Source organism: Jaculus jaculus, chromosome 6, assembly GCF_020740685.1.
Source record: "Jaculus jaculus isolate mJacJac1 chromosome 6, mJacJac1.mat.Y.cur, whole genome shotgun sequence".
Lineage (NCBI taxonomy): Eukaryota > Metazoa > Chordata > Mammalia > Rodentia > Dipodidae > Jaculus > Jaculus jaculus.
In genome coordinates this window covers 159,498,849-159,516,780 of record NC_059107.1, presented here as the reverse complement: position 1 = coordinate 159,516,780, position 17,932 = coordinate 159,498,849, and the positions used below count along the sequence as shown (strand labels likewise).

At 55.4% G+C, this 17,932-nt stretch overlaps 1 protein-coding gene across 2 annotated transcripts in view; it reads left to right on the top strand.

Moving 5' to 3' along the window:
• Tcf20 (transcription factor 20) overlaps positions 1-17,932 on the top strand; it is a 154,535-nt gene that overhangs the window by 40,735 nt on the left and 95,868 nt on the right. The window contains exon 1 of one of the 2 annotated variants that reach the window (XM_004650361.2): positions 14,394-14,410. The exons of the other annotated variant lie outside the window; for it this stretch is intronic. The gene's annotated coding sequence lies outside the window, so the exon portion shown is untranslated. Of the gene's footprint in view, positions 1-14,393; positions 14,411-17,932 lie in introns of those variants that run through there. 2 annotated transcript variants of the gene reach the window in all.

The window sequence follows — 17,932 nt, the reverse complement described above, 5'->3', positions numbered from 1 at the left end:
CCACTCACACATAACTGGGCTGGCCAGGCCACAGGCTCCATCCACCAGAGCTGGGTGGTCCTTACTCTTGGCTTGCTGCCCAGCTACTGAGCAGGGGTCCTTCTGCCTTGCCACCCTCCTCCAGGGGACAGGTTTTCAAACCTGCTTCTCCATTCCCTTCCTGGAGATAAAACTGCATTCATCCCCCCCACCCCTCCCGCAATGCTAGACAATCTGCCTCGTTTTAAAATTCCTTCAGCAGCCCCAGGCCCAGCGGCTTCTCCTAGCGAAGGAACGAGGCCGCACGTGACTGTGCTCTGCAGTGGGAAGGCTTTGATGTTGCGGTGATTGCAGACCGCCCCTCCCCCACCGGTCCCTCCCTCCTGCCCCCCTTCCCCCTCACCCTTTTTTCTTCATCTGCTCCCCTCCCCCTCCGGCCCCCTTCCACTTTTCCCTGCAACCCCTCTCTTTTCCCTCCTCCCTCTCCCCCTCTACTTCTTTCTCACTCCGTCCTTTCCTTCCACCTCCTTCTCTTCCCTGCTGTTCTCTGTTCTCTCCCCTCCTGCTCCAGGTACAGCCAATTGCCCTACTCCCGCCCTCACTGGCCTGGCTTGGTGGGACGCAGATCCTTGCTCAGAGTTGCGGGGGGCGGGGGGTCGGGGTCTGCCATGTGAGAGAATGCAGAGGTTGGTCAGTTGCTGGCCAGGAGACAGGGTAGGTAGAGTGACTGGTGATCCGGGTCCCATGAAGTTCCCAGTGACCCACTACTGCCCACATGAGCTATTTATGAGACTTTGAGGCCAGGGCTGCTGGGTTCAGTGCTGCAGCCCTTTTGTCCTGGGCGGGGCTGGGCTGGGGGTACGGAAGCCCCAGGGTGTCGGAGACTGGCCTGCAGAGGGGGGAGTGTGAGTGAGCAGTACTGGTGTGTGTGGGATGCGAAGCGGGGGGGGGGGGACAGACACAAAGAGAATGGGGTTAAGGGAGGGATTGGGAAGGACCTAGGTGGTCCTGCCTCTCAGCAGGACTGGGCCCCTGCCTTGCCCTCTCTTATTTGAGTGCTGAGAGAGGGTCCTCTGGGGTCTCCTGTAGGGCATGCTGTCTGCCTTCCCACCCCCAGACCTTCTCAGAGCTGAAATCTCAGCACCTACATACAGGTTTGTGCACTTGGCATCTATTCCCTGCCACAGCTACTAAGCATGCCAGGATAGCACACCTTGTCTGCGCTGGCATCTCCAAGTTGTCGAGGGTAGCTGGGATTGACCTGGGGAGGCTTGGGGCCATCCGTCCATGAGAGAAGGGCCACCTGCCGGGCTGGCCCCAGCCTCTGGCCTAGTCCTGCTCGACTTCCTGTGAGTGAATATGCCCTTGGGAAGTGGGGGCCCAGGAAGGGCAAGTGGGGAAACGGAAGCAGTTAGGGTAAGCGGGAAGCATGCCAGCCAGTAGGTCCACTGCCCCACTGGCCATTCACCTGGGCCATGCGGGCATATCTGCCCCCCACTATCACTGTAGGCTCAGGTAGGGGTCAGGAGTCCCCAGCAGGCCCAGTTCTCTACAGCAGATGGACCTCAGGGGGCATCTACTCTGGATAAGCTTTAGTGAGGGCTCAAGTCCCTCCTCGTGCGTGGGGGCGTCACTAGAAGCACCCTCTTCTGGTGTCATCCTCTTCCCCTCCCGAGATCCTTAGCGATCTGGGCAGCTCCTGCCTCCCTGGGATGCATTCTCTACAACTGCTCCCACTGCCCACACATGCTGGGCACCCAGCCACAGTTGAAGGTGTCCCACCATGTAACACCCCTCACCTGCCCTCTCTCTCTACCCCTCAAATCTGTCTTGTGCATCCCAACTCACCCTACGCCTCCCAGGATAAAGTTGCCGTGAGAGCTGATCCGCGTGGCCCTGAGCCTTCCACTGGGCTTGGGCAACTGGTGAAAGTGGTGCCGGGAACTCAGATTAGCATCCTGGTCAGCTGTGCAACTGTGGGCAAGCCACTCACCCTCTCTGGGCATGCAGCACTGGAGTTAATGGCAGTACCTTCTCCCACAGGCTCGCTTTGGCTAGGATGAGAATCGAGATGTTGAGAAGCCTCCAGTACTTTACGCACACACACGAACAGCTGGGTGTTCATCTGTGAACCCTCAGTGCCCACAGCCTCGAGCCCAGCAGTGCCCTTTCCAGTATAGGCACAGGCACCTCGGCCTGCTGCGGCCATCGAGATGAGGCTGAGGCCCAGGCTGCAGCCTCCCCGTGCGGCTCCAGATGAGTTGTGGCCCCTTTCTGAGCCCAGTGGCTGTGTCTGTAGTAATAGCAGCCCCCTCCCGGGGGAGCTGGAGCAGGGAAGGCACCGGCGCCAAGTAAGTGCTCGCTCTGTGTCAGCTGTAGTTGTTGCTGTTTTTATTATTATTTGACTTGAAAATCTCCTGCGCCACGTGCTGCTCCTACGACAGTTGCCGTGAAAAGCTTGAGCTGAATAAATGGGGACCCAGCAAGATTATGTCCCTGAGCTCGGCTTAGGGCTGGCATCAGCGGGCCCCCTCTTGAAGCTCTGTGGGTGAGGAAGAACTTGGCCCTGCCCTGGTGGCCTGGCCCTGTTCGGGGGTGGGGGTCTCAGCCCTGCCTGGCCTGCCTCCCGGCTGACAGCTCAGGCACCGTGAGCTGGCTGCCAGCCAAACTGCTTCCTCTCCCGGCTGGCTGCCATCCCGGGCTTGATGCCAGGGGGCCGGCTGGTGGGCAGCAGCTCGAACACCACAGGCTTGCAATCCCAGCCAGGGGAGACTCCAGGCAGGGCTGGTGTTGGGGCCTCCATCCAGCCCTTGCAGCCCCTGGGGAGCCGAGCACAGCTGCACTGGCTCTCAGCACTGCCCTCAGCTTGGCACCTCTGCAAGAGCTGGCAAGAGCAGCTTGTGAAGGATGTAGTAAAAAGAGCAGAAGGTCCGCGGAGCGGTTCATAGCCTCCTGCAGCCTCCACATCTAAATCCAAAAAATGGAACTATTCTAAATCTCCTACCTATGAGACATGCAGTCAGCGCTCAGTGTGTCCACACGTCCAGGGCTGTGCTGGGGACAAGAGTGTAGCATCTTGAGGCTGAGACTGATTGGGAGAAGACAGACTGCCACTAAAGATGATGGTGATGGTGGTTGCTAGGCACCCCTGGCACTCATTCACCTGGTACTGTGCTGAGTCCTGACGATGTGGACTACGTAGCAGCCCTCAGAAGCTCCACTGAGTGAGGGACTGACTGTTCATTAGGGATAAGGCAGCTTCCACCTACAGCTAGTTCGGGGCCAAGGTAAGATTGGAACTCTCCTGGACCGGCTTGGAGCCTGCACCCCGCGTGGTGCCTGGAGTCCAAGACCGAGAGGAGGCGGTCATTCTGCCTGGAGGAAACATAATAGGTGGATGCAAGCTGCAGCCTGCACTGGGTTTCTGTGAGCAGCTACCTTTGCCTAGACGGCTCATCTGGGGCACCTGAGTGATAGGAGCCTGATGTGCATCGCTATGACAGAGATCCTGTGAGTGAAGTGGGCTAGTGCCCAAGGAGAAAGGCGTGGGTGTCATGGTAGACAAGGGTTAGGCTGGGTCACAGGGTTAGGGTGGCTGTGGTAAGGAGAGAGTCCAGGGTTGTTCTGGGTAGAGGCAACCATGCCCTTCATTTTGGACATTGTCTTTTTCTCTTGGCCGAGGAGGAAGTGCTCCAGCTGCAGTTCCTGCGTCCGTCTCTTGCCCCAGCTCATCTCCCAGGGGTAGTGGCGGTCGGCAGGGGAGAGTCAGTCTTCGAGGCCCCCATCCTGTGACTGGTGGTGTTCTGGGCGGGCCTTCCTCTAGGCTCCTTTTGGTGTGTGTCTGAGTAGTATGTGGGTGTGTAATATGTGGGTGTGCTCAGATGCTTGTGCCCCATATTCTCCCAGGCAGAGACAGAGGAAAACATCAGGTATTCTCCTCTACAGCTCTTCATATTCTTTCCTTGAGATGGAGTCTCATTGAACCAGGCACCGTCAATTTTCAGTCTGGCTCTGTCCTCCACCCTGCCTCATCCTCAGGCCTGGGGATTACAGGTACCTGCGGTCATGCCCAGATTTTTTTTAAAAAAAGGGGGTGGGGAGAGAGGGGGAACCACTGCAAGTGAATTGCAGATGCCTTGTGCATCTGGCTTTCTGTGGGTACTGGGGAATTGAACCTGGGTCCTTAGGCATTGCAGACAAGCACCTTAACCGCTGAGCAGCCTCTCCAGCCCCACGCCCGGGTTTTTATGTGAATGCTAAGGATTTGAGCTCAGGCAGTCTCAGGCTCTCTTGTTTGTGTGCCAGACATTCTTACCCACTGAGCCTCTCCCAGCCCCTCCATTCTTTCTTTCTTTCTTTTGGTTTTTTTGCAGTAGGGTCTCGCTGTAGCCCAGGCTGACCTGGAATTCAATATGTAGTCTCAGGAGTGGCCTTGAACTCTCGACAATCCTCCTACCTCTGCCTCCTGAGTGCTGGAATTAAAGGCCTGCACCAACATGCCTGGCTCCCCAGACCCTCTTTAGGCTCTTCTTGGGCCCCATGAGCAGCCTTTGTCCCACCAGTGCTGGCTGTCCCCCAGGCACCTCCCTCTGCCTGAAACCACTGAGCACACAGGACACTGTTATATGGGCCACCTCTGCACACAACCGTTCATTCCACATCACATGTCTCTATGTCCCTGTGGGCAGCCAGACCCTCTGCCTGACACCTGGTAAAATTGGATAGTTCATGCTTGGCTGGTGACCGCAGCAAGCCCACCTGCCTCTGCTCAGCCTCACTGACCTCTCTGTATAGTAGGGACATGTCACCTTGTGTTTGGCCTTGAGGCTTAAAGATGTAATCTCCAAGTCTCCCGCCAGGAGTCTAGCCAGGCCTCCATCAGTAACTGCTGCTGCAAATAGGAATCCCAAGTCCTTGTGACTGTCAGGCCCAGCACCCTGGACAGCACCGGCCTGGCCCTGCCCTCCCAGAGTCTCTTTCCCACCCTCCTGACCTGCCTTGGCCACGCCCAAGCCCATCAGCCTCCCCAAGTCTCCCTCCAGCAGTCTTCAGTCTTCAGCTCAGTCTGGTAATTAAAAACCTTCAAGGGGTCTTTATTGAGTTAGCATTAGTTATTTTGTCAGGCTGGGAGAGTGAGAGAATTATCTGTCCTCCGGGAGAGGGGGCGCTGGGCGGCGGGCGGCGGGCTGTTGGCTGAGATTGGCAGGTGCCTGGTGGTGTGTGTGGTGTGTGCACGCAGCACGTGGCTTTGGGGCTCAGCGGTTGCACCGCACTGCAGGCGCCACGCTGGGCGGGAGAGGAGTGACCTGGGCTGTTCCCTGCCAGGAAGCTTGTCCTACTGTGTGTCCATTGCCCAGACCCCTGCTGCCTTCTGCTCCAGGGCCCTGTGGGCTGCTGACTTTCCAAAACAATCCCCCCCCCCCCGACAGAACCAAGATGGCTGTAGATATGGAGAGCCGGAGTGAAGGGCGCTTTTCTTTCATTATTGAGGTTTGGAGCAGACCAGGCTAAGCCTTTAGCCTCTGCAGGCCTGGGCTTCAGACTGGAAAAATGTCCCTTCCAGTCAGTCATTTGGACCTGTGACCTTGGACCAGTCCCCCACCTATCTGCTCCCAGATTCCCACTTGTGAAATTAGGACAGCAGTCCCTCCCTCTCTAGGTTGTCCAGATCAATAAATGAGAAAAATATGCCTTTTCTTATTTAGGAGACTCCCCCTCCCCCATTTTTATTCCCTGGGGACTGTTTAAATGTCTAGCTCTAGGAAAGGAACCAGAATCTGCCCCTTCTGTTTGTTATTCACTTTGTGCCTATAATCCAGCAAGATAGAAGTGGTCAGTCCATGTTTCAGATGAACAAACTGAGGTTTAGAGCAGAAGGAGGTTTGCTGAGTCAGCCAGGAGCAGAGGCTGGGTTCGTATCTGGGTCTTCTTCCACTCTTAGGAGTCAGAGGGCCAACACTTAAAACCATTGAATATTTTTTACCTTTTTAAAGCTTTATTATTTATTTATTTATTTACTAGAGAGAGAGGGAGAGAGAGAACGGGCTCACCAGAGCCTCCACACATGAACTCCAGATGCACGTGCCCCTTGTGCATGTGGTTTACATGGGATCTGAGGAATGGAACCAAGGTCCTTTGGCTTTGCAGGAAAACACCTTAACTGCTAAGCCATCTCCAGTCCCCACTGAATCTTTGTTTGTTTGTTTGTTTTTGAGGTAGGGTTTCCACTCTGGCTCAGGCTGACCTGGAATGCACTATGTAGTCTCAGGATGGCCTTGAACTCATGGCGATCCTCTTACCTCTGCCTCCTGAGTCCTGGGATTAAAGGTGTGCGCCACCATGCCCGGCCAAACCATTGAACCTTTTGGAGAAGGTACCAAGGAAGGACATTTGTCAGCCTGCTGCAGGTCTTGAGCCTGGACGACAGGCCCCTGGTTTTCCCCGGCTGTGTGTGTCCTGCCTCTGCTTTGCTGCAGAGCCGTGCCTAAGGCCCTGACACCTCTGCTCTGCTTACAAGGCTCAGGTTCTGCCACACCTGGGGGAAGCACCAGGCTGGCAGATGTGATCTGGTGGCGAGGACTCTGCGCGTGTTCTTGCCGTCCATTGTTCTGGGAGTGGGTCTTCAGCGGCTGGCCTCAGGCACACGTGCCCTGGAGGTGCAGAGGACAGAGACATGGAGGGACTGGCCAGAAACAAGACCTTAGAGTCCTGTGTGGGCCTTGTCTCTCTCAGCATGAGGTCTCATATCTCGTGTGTGGTGCTTTGAAACATGAACAGACCTCTTGGTCTTCCAGATTCCTGCCCAAACCTCTCTCCTCTGGGAAGCCTGTGGGATTTTCCCAGGCTGATTTATCACCTCCCAAGGGTCCCACCCCCCACCCTTGGTTTCAGTGGCCCGGCTGGGATATTCCATCCTTGAGGGCATGGATGAACTCTAGGTGAGTCTTCAATCTCAGAGCATCTGTTGAGTCCTGGCTGTGCCTCAGATTCCTCAAGTTCAAAGCCCAGCACTGGTGCATGGAGACCACAGAGCAGGATGCGGGCAGGAAGGATCTGTTTTATTGCATCTTTGGCTGTTGAGCAGTCGGTGGTGAGTGGAGCAAGGACACAGACGTGCAGGCCTAGACCTGAGAGCCATAACTACCTGTGGGACCTAGGTGAGCTCCCTGTTTCGAAACAGAGGCATTCACCCTGATCCTGGAAGTTATGTTATGGGCAGGGGACCCAGCGTGGAGGAGAGGCCTGTGCACGGAGCCAGGGCCTGTCCTGCTGGAAACTTCAGTTCTTCCGATCTGTGCTAGAAAGGAATTGAGTTGAGCCTCTTGTCCCCACACAGTCTTCTGCTGCTGGCGTCTTCAGACCAGGCTCACACACTCACCCTGCCTCCCTCTCCCACCAAAGTCAAGAACAAGTTCCAGTGGTTCCTCTACACTGTGGCCCCAGGGCTCCCTATTCACCTGGCCTGGGCCAACCTAGGCTGTGAGAGCCAGGGGCTAGCTCTGATGCCCTGGGCCTCCGCCGATACCTGCCTAGCCCTGCGCACCATCTCACTCTTTCCTGTTTTCACCCGGTGTCCCAGGGACTCTGCATTCATTGCTCTTTTGGCAGCCCCCCAGGGGTAGCAATAACACGGGGACACCATCTAGCTGCTGTGCTCCAGGGCAGCTCTGGAGTCTGGCTAATTGGATTGACTCTAAAGCCTGTGACTCACCACCGCCTTAGGACACTTGTCTGTCCACTCTGGTCCAGACTTCAGTGTGGTGACAGCCTCCCTCTTCCCTGCGATGGTTTTCCTTTAGTGAGTGCCACCTCCTGGGCTCCTTACCCTGGGGCTAAGGCTGGGCAGTGGGCTTCAGTTTCCTTGTCTCCCCACCAGCCTGTGAGCTGCTTGAGGAACATAGATTTCCAAATTCAATAAATTCTTGTGTTTATTATTGGCCAGGCATACGGGAGCTGGAAAAAACTGAAAGATCATTTCAGAGGGAAGGAGGTGCACTCCCAAGGGAAGAAGTGACTGAAGTTTGTAGGAAGGCAGCCTGAGGAGGAGGGCTCCGATTCAAGTTCCAGTGGCTCCAGTGGCCTGGAGGCTGACCTAGCCTGGGCCACTACATGCTCTGGGCCTTCGTTTCCTCATGTGTAAATGGGCATTTAAAGCGGCCTCTCATGGCCGAATTGAGATTGGACCTAGGTGAGACGAGCAGGGATACCCTGCAAAGCCCCTGAAGATGGGGCTTTCTAGCACCTCAGAGTGCTCCAGGAGGCTGACGCCTTTCTCGGGTCACCAGGCTTGCCTAATGCTCCCTAAGGGCTGGCCAGACAGAGGAAAACCCAGCAATTGGCCTGGGCCAGGCGAGTGCTATTTCTCAGCATCGCTCCAGAAGCCACAGCCTTTGGCTTTTACATCACCCCCACCCCCGCTTGCTGGGCTCCTGACATTACCAGCCACATGACGGCCTTGGCCAAGCAAGGGCCAGCAGCATAGTCCAGCTCCCACAGACCCAGCATGTCCCCTCCAGGCCTAGAGCAGCCCCAAAGCTGAGCCCAGACTCCCTTTATCAGAGTCTCTTTGCCACCCACATTTTTCATATTTCAAGCAGATGAAAGATTTTTATTCCTTTGTGTGTGTGTGTGTGTGTGTGTGTGTGTGTGTGTGTGTGTGTTTGGCATTAGCTGGTCCCTGGCTGCCAGTTCCTCAAAGCACTGCTATGTTAAGACCTGTGCTGTGTGGCTTTTTGGGGGCCCTGAGCCTCCCGCAGATCCCCGGGGCAGGAGGCTGGGGGTCAGCACTAGGGGGACAGGCAGTGAGTGGGGGCATGTGCCCACCTCTTGCCTGGCTTTCAAACCTGGGCTAGGCCTTGGGGGTCACTGCTTCCCACTTAGCCAGCCTGGTTCCCAGGGAGGGCTCAGGCCTGGGCCTGCCTTTCACAACCCCGGTCCCCCCGGCCATGCCCACTCCCCTAGTTGCAGCCGGCAGTGCAGGGGGCGCATGCGTGCGGCGGGAGTGAGCAGGCTGTGGAGAATTAATATTCCTGGAACATCGCCCCGGCCGCCTGCACACGCCGAGGAGAATATTACGGCGATTAGCGGTGGGAGTTCGGCCTGCACGCAATATCTGGATGGAGAATTCGGTGTGATTAATCTGGCGCTAAGTAGCAGCCTCCGGGGTCCGTGGGGCTCTGGCATGTTTGGAATGGGAAAAAAGCTCTGGAGCCTAGTGATTCTTTTTTGGGGGGAGATTTTTAGGGGTCTGCCAGGGTAGCAGCTGTGCCCTGGGCAGGCTGCAGGTTCTTGATGGCCCGGGGTGGGCAGATCACCCCTTGTTTGTGGCCATTGGCAGACTGCCAGCCCATAAAAGTGTGCCATTCAGAATCACATGCCACCTCCCCACCCATCCTGGTCTTCCTCTTCCACTTAATCTGGTATGTTCAGGGTCACAGGATTCTGTTTTGTAGCCTTCCTGAACATTTCATGTCACCTTGCTGAGCCTGTTCCCACATCTGTAAAACAGGATGCATGATTCCTGCCCTGCCATCTCAGGCTAAAATGACAGCTCTCTTCCTGTCCTGTGAAGAAGGAAGCTGGCCATAAGCACTCTGTAGGAGCATCACTGTGCTGCCCGGTGCTGGAGGTCAATGTGAATTCTACACATAAGTTGGAAGCCAGCAGTCACTTGTTCCTCTTAGGGTAATGGCAGATCCTGATGCTGGGAACCTTCTGGAATGTGTATGTGTGTGTGTGGGGGGGTGCTGCTGAATCAGACAGAGTGTTGATTCTCTTATAAATTTGAACTGATGACCTCATCTGTGAAATGGGTGTAAAAATAATTACCTCTCTGAAAGGAGGGCTTAAGGCAGGACAGTTGAACCTATATTAAGAGCCACTGTTCCAGACAGTTTTACATTCTAACCTCTGGACGCTGGTGAAGGCAAGTTGAAGCTGGGAGCATCCAGGACTGAACTGTCCGCTGGCTTTCAGCTCTGCCCTCAGTGAATACCAGGCCTCCAAGGGGACTTCCTGGTTCTCTCATTTCTTCACGTTCACTGTGAGGAAACCAATGAGGTCTGTCCAAGGCTGCACATAGCCAGCCAGGCTTGTGTTGATCTTGGAGGCAAGTCTCCCTTCCCCTAAGCCTCAGTTTCCTTAACTGCAGCATGGGATGGTTGTGCCAGTCTTTTGCAGTAGAATGGCATTGCAGGTCTGGAATATAAATGGTGTTCAGCTCTTAGTAAGAAAAGGTCAAGGGGCTCCATAAGGCTTTTGGACCAGTACCAGGACATAATGTTGGTCTTCATCCTCTTTGCCCAGGGAACTGTACTTGCCAAAGGTTCCTTTGGTGGCAAAACTCAGCTGTTACACTTTTCCAAGCAAATGCTTCAAGCTTCTTGGACTGAACGTTGCCAAATCTGATTTGCAGAATCTGTTTGTGTGTGTGTGTGGGGGGGGGTGAGAACACACACACTTTGGACCTTCATGCAACTCATCACTCTGTCCAGAAATGGATACTGGATCAATTGTCTTCATTCTTCTTTTCCCAGGCACCCATTGTAGCAGCCTTTGAAAGGGAGCAGGTTTGTGGTTTCCCGGCAGTAGAGTGCTCTGTGGCCTTGAGCAGCTAACTCTGAAAGCAGACTTTTCAGGACTCATTTCAGTGAGCTGTGAAGCAGCTGGGCGCAGAGCAGGGCGGTGGGGCCCGGGTGAAGCAGGCAGGGTGCGGTGGGGTTGGCTGTGCCTTCTCTGTTGACATCTCGCTGCCTGGGGTAGCAGAAACTCAAATGAGCACTGCTTGAATGCACGCCTGCATCTGTGATGCAGCGAACAGGCCCATGCGTGCATGTGTGATGGGAAGGGTGAGCGCATGCATGTGTGACGGGATGGACGGGTGCGTGCATGTGTGATGGTTAGAGTAAGTACATGCATGCGTGATGGGATGGACACACACATAGGCCTGGATGAATGCATGCTCTGGTAAGCAGTGATAGATACGTTGGTGAAAAGCACTGGCTCTGGAGCTGAACAGCCTACAGCTGAGTTCTGACTCCCCTCTGTTAGCTGAGGTAACTTAAGTTAGTCCATTAGGCCTCAGTTTGCTCATCTGTAATGATTCCAAGTGATCCCAGCATCCATCCCAACTCAGTTGTTCTGGTCTTGATCACCAGTAGTAATGTGCCCAGAATGGGGGTCCTGGTGCTCTCTGGACCTCCCAGCTTAGTCACTTACGTTCCTAAAAACCCAAGCTCTGAAATAGAGGTGACAGTGTTTCTCCACCCAAATGTTTCTAGGAGTTACCATCTGGGAAAGGACTTTGCTTTTGGGGTTGGGGATCCTTGCTGTCTATACGTTTGCCCCCTCCTCTCTGCTTGCTCACCTCCTCCTCCAGGAAGCCTTCCATGGTGCCCCGCCCCCGTGTTTTCTGCTCTAGTCTAATGACCCCGCCTCACTCGTGTTATGAGTGTTCAAGATGTTATCGACTCGCTGTGCACACGTGCCCGTGATTAGGAGGTCTGCATGGCTCTCACATTTATTGCATATCTACTAAGTGCCCAGCCCTGGGCCAGCAGACATCTACTTGTACTTCTTGCATTCAGAATCGTAGGAAAGTAAGGGGGTTACCCTGCACATGAGGCAAAGGGAAAGTAAGGCATGGTAGTTTTGTGGGAGCCCAGCCCGTGTTCCTCTGAAGCTTACTTCCTTCCCACTGCCCCTCTGCAGAGACTCCTTGCACACACAATGATCAGATAAAGTAATGAAGGCAGTGAAACCCAGTCTGCTCCTGAGAAGTGTGTGCGCTGTTCTAAGCGCTTTGCATCCCTTATCTCATGTCATCTCACAACGACCTACAAAGGGAGGCTCCTTCCATTTTGCAGGTGGAGCCTGTGTGGCTCAGAGAAGTCAAGTGACTGGTCTCAGGTCACGCGAGAAGGAAGTAGTCAAGCCAAGTTTGAAAAACACGACAGCCTGATGTAGGTGTCTGCCAGATTGAATTAGAATTCTCCATTCCACTCTTTCAACTTCTCCTTTGCCTACATTTCTCAGCGCATATTTTTCTGTGTGTGTGTGGCGGGGGGGGGGGGGCCTGAGTATTTGCAGATGTGCATGCATGTGTGTGTAGAGGCCAGAGGTAGATGCCGGGTGTCTTCCTTGACCACTCTCTGCAGTATTTACTAAGACAGCATCTCTCACCCGAACCCAGAGCTTTCCCATTTGGCTAATCTAACTAGCCTGCTCGTCCCCAAGGACACTTATCTCTGCGGGTGGGCTGCCACAGCTGGTGCCAAGGATCCAGGTTTTCATACTTGTGCAACAAGAGCTTTGCCAACTGAGCCATCTCGCCAGTCCCCTCAGCGCATACTTAAGTGTCCACCGTGTGCAGGCACTGTGCCGAGGGTCAGAGGACAAGGCAGACCCATGTCCTTGGTTGAGCTGGAAGTCCCATTGCAGTGAGACAGGCAGAAACAGTTCTGCTGGGGTCTGCCAGAGTCCGCACTGGATTATTACTCCCCTGTGGGCACTCTTGTTCCCAACTCGTATAGGATAAAATGGGCTCAGAGGAGCCAAGTGGTTTATCTGTAGTCACAGTGAGGTAGGGGATCCAGGATTTGAACCTGAAAAGTGTGCCTCACAGCCCCTGTCCCACCATGTCTTGCTGTCTTTCAGGAGGCCAAGTAATTGCTGTGAAGGAGGAAACATGGAAAGTGCTAAGGTGGACTTGGGGCTCAGGCTTCCCAGCGGAAGTGATGTTCTAAGTGGAGATCCTCATGTGACCAAAGGAGAGGTAGTGGTAGGGTTAAAAGAAGACGCTGTGTTTGAAGCAGGGGAGCAGGCGGAGAGCTGGACAGATGACAGCACCTGGTGTAGTTTGCACCACGTCAGGTCTTACATACAGACCCAACCCTTGGTGGGGAGAGGGATGGTGCACAGCACGATGGTACTTCCAAGGACTGAGTTAGCAATTCTAGCTCCAGGATTTGGGAAAGGTCAGAAGGAATGGAAGTGCTTTCTAGTAACGTGAGGAGGAAGGGATCGGGGCCTGGCACATAGTAGTTCCTCACCAACTAACAGCAAGCAGCTCAGGTGCACGTGTGTGCTGAGATGGGTGTATCCAACAGCTGGCACCCGGGACACAGGAAAGAAGGACGGGGGCTTCCTTGGAGACTTTTAGCAGGGGTCCTTGGGCTAAAACAAGGTGGTGGACAGTCTGTGGCTTCTTCTCTGAGGACAGAGGCTAGAGCATAGAGGTTTTTTAAACTTGGGAATTGGAGAGGGGAAGACCCCATCTGGGAAAGGATGGCATGAGAAGGGGTTTCATGCCGAGGCCCCCAGACCAGACACTAGACCCTTAGGACCACTTCCTGGACCTCACTTTACCCTTCGGGATATAGAGATGGGCACTTCCCTCTCAGACGTCACCACAGGATAAGGTGTGTGTGTGGGGGGGGTGCCCATCCTGTGAGAGTTAGCACCACGACCAGACACTGAGGGGCAGAGCAGGGACTCCAAGCCAGGCTCTCCTTTGCTGTCACCTCTGAGATGGGACTTCGGGTCCGGGCAGTGGGACTGCCTCATCCTGGTATGGAAGCTCACCTTTGTAGGAGGTGATGTAGGTCACCCAGTGACCTGTAAAGCTTCCCAATGTCCCGAGGCTGTTCAGTGGTCCTTTAGCTCTTAGGTGTTGACACTGGCCCTGACCAACCCTTTTATAGCTCCTTGGTGGCTCCTGGCCTCAAGCGCTGGCCATCTTCCCGTTGAGCAGCCTCAGGGAGTTCACCAGGTATAATGGGGCCCCTTCTCTGGTATCTGTGACCACCACCCAAAGTACAGGGGCATGAAGTCTTCAGCACACAGTAGGCATGCTGTGAGGGGTCACCCGTCTCTACCCCATGGCCTCCAGGAACAGCTGTGGGCTTTGATTCTCACCTGTGGTAGGCATTCGCCCCTTTTAAGCCATTCACTCTGGGACCAATTATAAATAGACACATAATCGCCCCTATGTATGGAGATAAAACGCATTCTTCAGAGATGAGCCACCCGCCCCTCCCCCTCAACGCTGGCACACACTCTGCAGTTGAGGGTGATGGAGGGATCCAGATTTCCCCTCCCTCCCTCCTCCACTTACCCATCCCTCCTCCCGGCTGCTCCTCCATCTCCACCCTGCAGAGGTGCGAGCCGGCAGGGGCCCGTGATGTCAGAGGCTCAGCTGATGTCACCGCCCCGGCCCTGTGACTTCACTTGCCTGCTTGGGCAGGAGGAGCTGAGAGAGGAGGCTGAGAGACTGAGAAGACAAACTGCCCCCTTTTTCCCTTTTCTTCTCCGTTTCTCCTTCCCCCCTCCCCCCTGCCTTAGCCGAGGGGTTGTTTTCCTGCGGGCTGCTCGCTGCTTGCCTGGCTGTCAAGGGGTCTGGGGGCAAGTGCCAGGGGAGGATGCAGCTGCGGAGGTAACTGGCGAGCGGGCGCGCGCGGGGCCTCTCCCACGGTCGCGAAAGTTTGCTCCGGCGGGCGAGGCGTGCCCGCCGGGCGCTCTGCCGCGCCGCCCCGGGCTCCCCCGGGGTGGGCCGGGGCCAGCGGGCCGGGGCCAGCGGCCTCCCTCGCGCGCGCGCGCGCGCGGCCTGCCCTGCCTGGTCCCCATCAAAGGCCGCAGCTGCTGGAGCGGTGGCTGCAGCTTTGAAACTGCCATAAAGAGCGGCGGAGGGAGGGACGCGCGGGGGACGCTCAGAGCAGCGCCCAGGGGGGCGGCGAGAGGCGGGCTGGCAGGGACTGCCCTGGGAGTCAGCGGCCCCAGCAGCACCGGGGCATGAAGGACAAGGCCCCAGGTCAGGGTGCCCAGGGACTGAATCTCTGGCACCGTCCCTTCTGGTCCGGCCACCCTCAGTGGCTAGGACTCCCCCGACCCCAGCAGTGAGATGCAGAAGCTTTGGGGGGGGGGGACCTGGGAGTTGGGATGGTTTCTCCCGATCACCCCCTCCCCCAGTATCTCCAGACTTATTCTTCCACCTCCAGCAGGCCATGTGTCAGCGGTGATGCGGGACAAAGGAGGGGTCAGTGGGTGGTCCGCTGCGAGTTGGGCCATGGGCACAGAGCACGGGCCGAGGAGAAACGCCAACAATTAGGAGGCAGATCGAGGGCTTTGCTCATTCAGTCTGTCGAGGGAGCCGTCATTTTGTGTTAGCGTGTGTGTGTCTGAGGTGGGAGGAGGCAGAGAGGGGAGAATGACAGGAGAAGGATTATGACATTGTGTTGTCTCTGTTTGTGGTAAATGCAAATCTGGCACCAGCGGTTTCCTGGGAAAAGCAGCAGCAAGCAACCCAGGCCAAGGCCTTGGCCAGACCTACCGAGGGAGTCCGTGCCGGACGGTTTGGGGTTTTATTTGTTCCTCCCTGTTTTTTTTTTTTTTCTTCTTCTGTCTGGCGTGTGCTTCCTCCATGTATTTTATAGTGAAGAGCTAGAGATAGACAGGCCAGCATGGCAGGAGGAGCCAGCCCTCTCCTCCCCAGCTTGCCAGTCCATCCGAGGCCCAGACCAGCGCTCCTGCCTCCTGGCCATGCCTCAGGTCACTGGCCTTTCTCCCAGGTCTCCTGCCCCCAGCCATCGCTCCATCATTTTCTTAGTTTGGGTACCCTGAGGTCTCTGAAGGCAGTCTGAGTCCACACCCGCTTATAAGTGACCAGAAGCAGAGCCTTGAGCTTGGATGCAGTGCTGGCCTGGCCTTCGGGTGGGGGGAGGGGGAGTCCTGACAAATGCCCTGGGAACTCAGCTCCTCTGTGAGCCTTGTAGACAGGAAGCCTACCTCGCCCAGGCCAGCGAGCCGCGTACAGTCCAAGGCTCTGGTGTGACACAGGGCTCACAAGTGGAATGACGCGGACACAGGTCAGGAGGCTTCAGGAGAATGCATGGGGCGGGTTACCGGGCCATGCTGTGCTGAGGCCTCAGGGAGAGGCTGTGACCCACGGTCTAGTTCTCTTTTCCCTACAGCTGGTGCCTCACTTGGACCCCCACCCCTTCTTTTGCATGGTTAAGTCCTCCAGACCCAGCTTCTCCTCTAAGACTTGGGCCCAGTTCTTAGCCTGTACCAGGACTTTGTCTCTGCTGGGTGGGTGTCCTTGGGTAGCAATACTTTCAAGGCATTCCTTCCGCATCCCTGGCACATGCCCAGAGCTGAGCATGAAGGTTTGTGCCAGCGGCTCTGGGGACAGTGACTCAGAGATCTCCTAGGAAAATAGGACCACCAGGATGGAGGAACCACACCCCCACCTTGGGCAGTTTGTCAGGCTCACTTCTTTGGACAAATCCAACCAAATGACATTTTCCCCAGTGGAGCCTGGAATGGGGAGGGGTTATGATTGCAACCGTGGCTATAAAGAGGGAGGCACTGAATCTGAGCTGGGGCACCAGGACTGTGTGAGGAGCTGTGACCTGGATGGTCTTGAACTTTGGCCTTAGCCACCCTGATACCCTACAGGGCTCTGGTGCCCCATGGAAAAGGAAGGGGGTGTGGACAGGTGTGACCAGTTCAAGGTATTGGGACCAGAATGGCTGTGGGCTCAGAAACTTCATGGCCAGAGGCACTGAGAGCACCCGGCTGGGCAGCCAGTGAAGCCACTGGTCTTTATTAACCCTTTTTCAGCCATGTTCACAGAGGGCCCGCCCCTTGAAGCTGGCACACAAACCATTCCCTCTGGGCACCTCCCCGCTCCGTTCAGATGGCCCTAGAAGCTGTGGGCCCAGCTAGTCCTGAGTGGTTGCTTCCTTGGCCTCATGTGCCTTACACACATGCTCTAGCTAGTTGTGTGTGACCTTGAATAAGCTACTTAGTCCCAGGGCTGCAGTTGTAAAAGGTAGTGAGTGACCGGGAGCAGCGATCCCTTCCTGCAGACTTGTTATGGGGATTAAGGTGACTGCACTTGCACACAGCAGGTGCTCAATTAACAGCAGCTGTACTCGTAAGGGTGCCAGCAACCTGAAGGCAAGATAAACAAGCCTCCCTGGGCACCCCTGTTAATCCCAATGGGGCAGTCAGGAGAGGTATCACTGAGGCGATGGTTTCTGAAGGCCTTGAGAGAGTAGGAATTTGCCAGGCTAAAGACAAAGGAGTGTACTGGCAGGAGAACTGGGGAACAGCTTCCAGGAGGTTGGTTAGGGAGAGGGGAGATGACTGGAGGAGGGACCTGTTTTTTGCTTAGCAGGAGCCAGCTTTAGTGGAGGGGCAAGGCTGACGTGAGCGGCCGGGCAGGTTACTCACAAGTATCAATCACAGAAAACTCACCTCCAGATGTTTGTCTTAACATCTGAGACCGCTCTCTGAGATCCTGCCCAGCCTCTTCCAGGCTACCTTGGGGCACTGAGGTTCACAGATGGCCCTGCACTTGAGTTTAAACTCATGATGGTGTTGATTTTCTTTCTTTCCTTCCTTCCCTTTTTTTCTTTTCCTTCTGCTGGGGATTAAAGCTAGAGATCTACAGTGGAATCCAGGACTCTGAGCTGCAGAGGGCATCTCTGGATGAAGTTGTTTGGAGGGTCTGAAACCCCCAGAGGCTCTTAGAGCAGCATCTTCAGCCTGGACCCAGGGGTGACTGGACCCTCCTGAAGAGGCTAGGGTTTGGCCAGGAGGGTAGCCAGAAGGGTGGCCACAGGCTCAACTGATCAGGCTGCCTGTGCTGAGTCCTGTGTTGCCTTGGACAGTTCACCTGCCCTGTCTTGGTGTCCTGGTATAATGCCAATCCCTCTGTCACAAAGCTGTGAAGGTACAGGAATTAATTCAGACAAGTCATCCCAGAGCCTGGTCCTCAAGGATACTGTTAGCCTGAAAACACACAGCCCCAGCAGTGTGAAGGCTTGTAATTTGGGGATCTGGTCCATTGTTTCTCTCTATGCCTCAGTTTCCCTAGATATAAAATGGAGGTAGTTATAACAGGACTGCCTGATTGCTCAAGTATTAATTTACTTAATATTTTTAATTTATT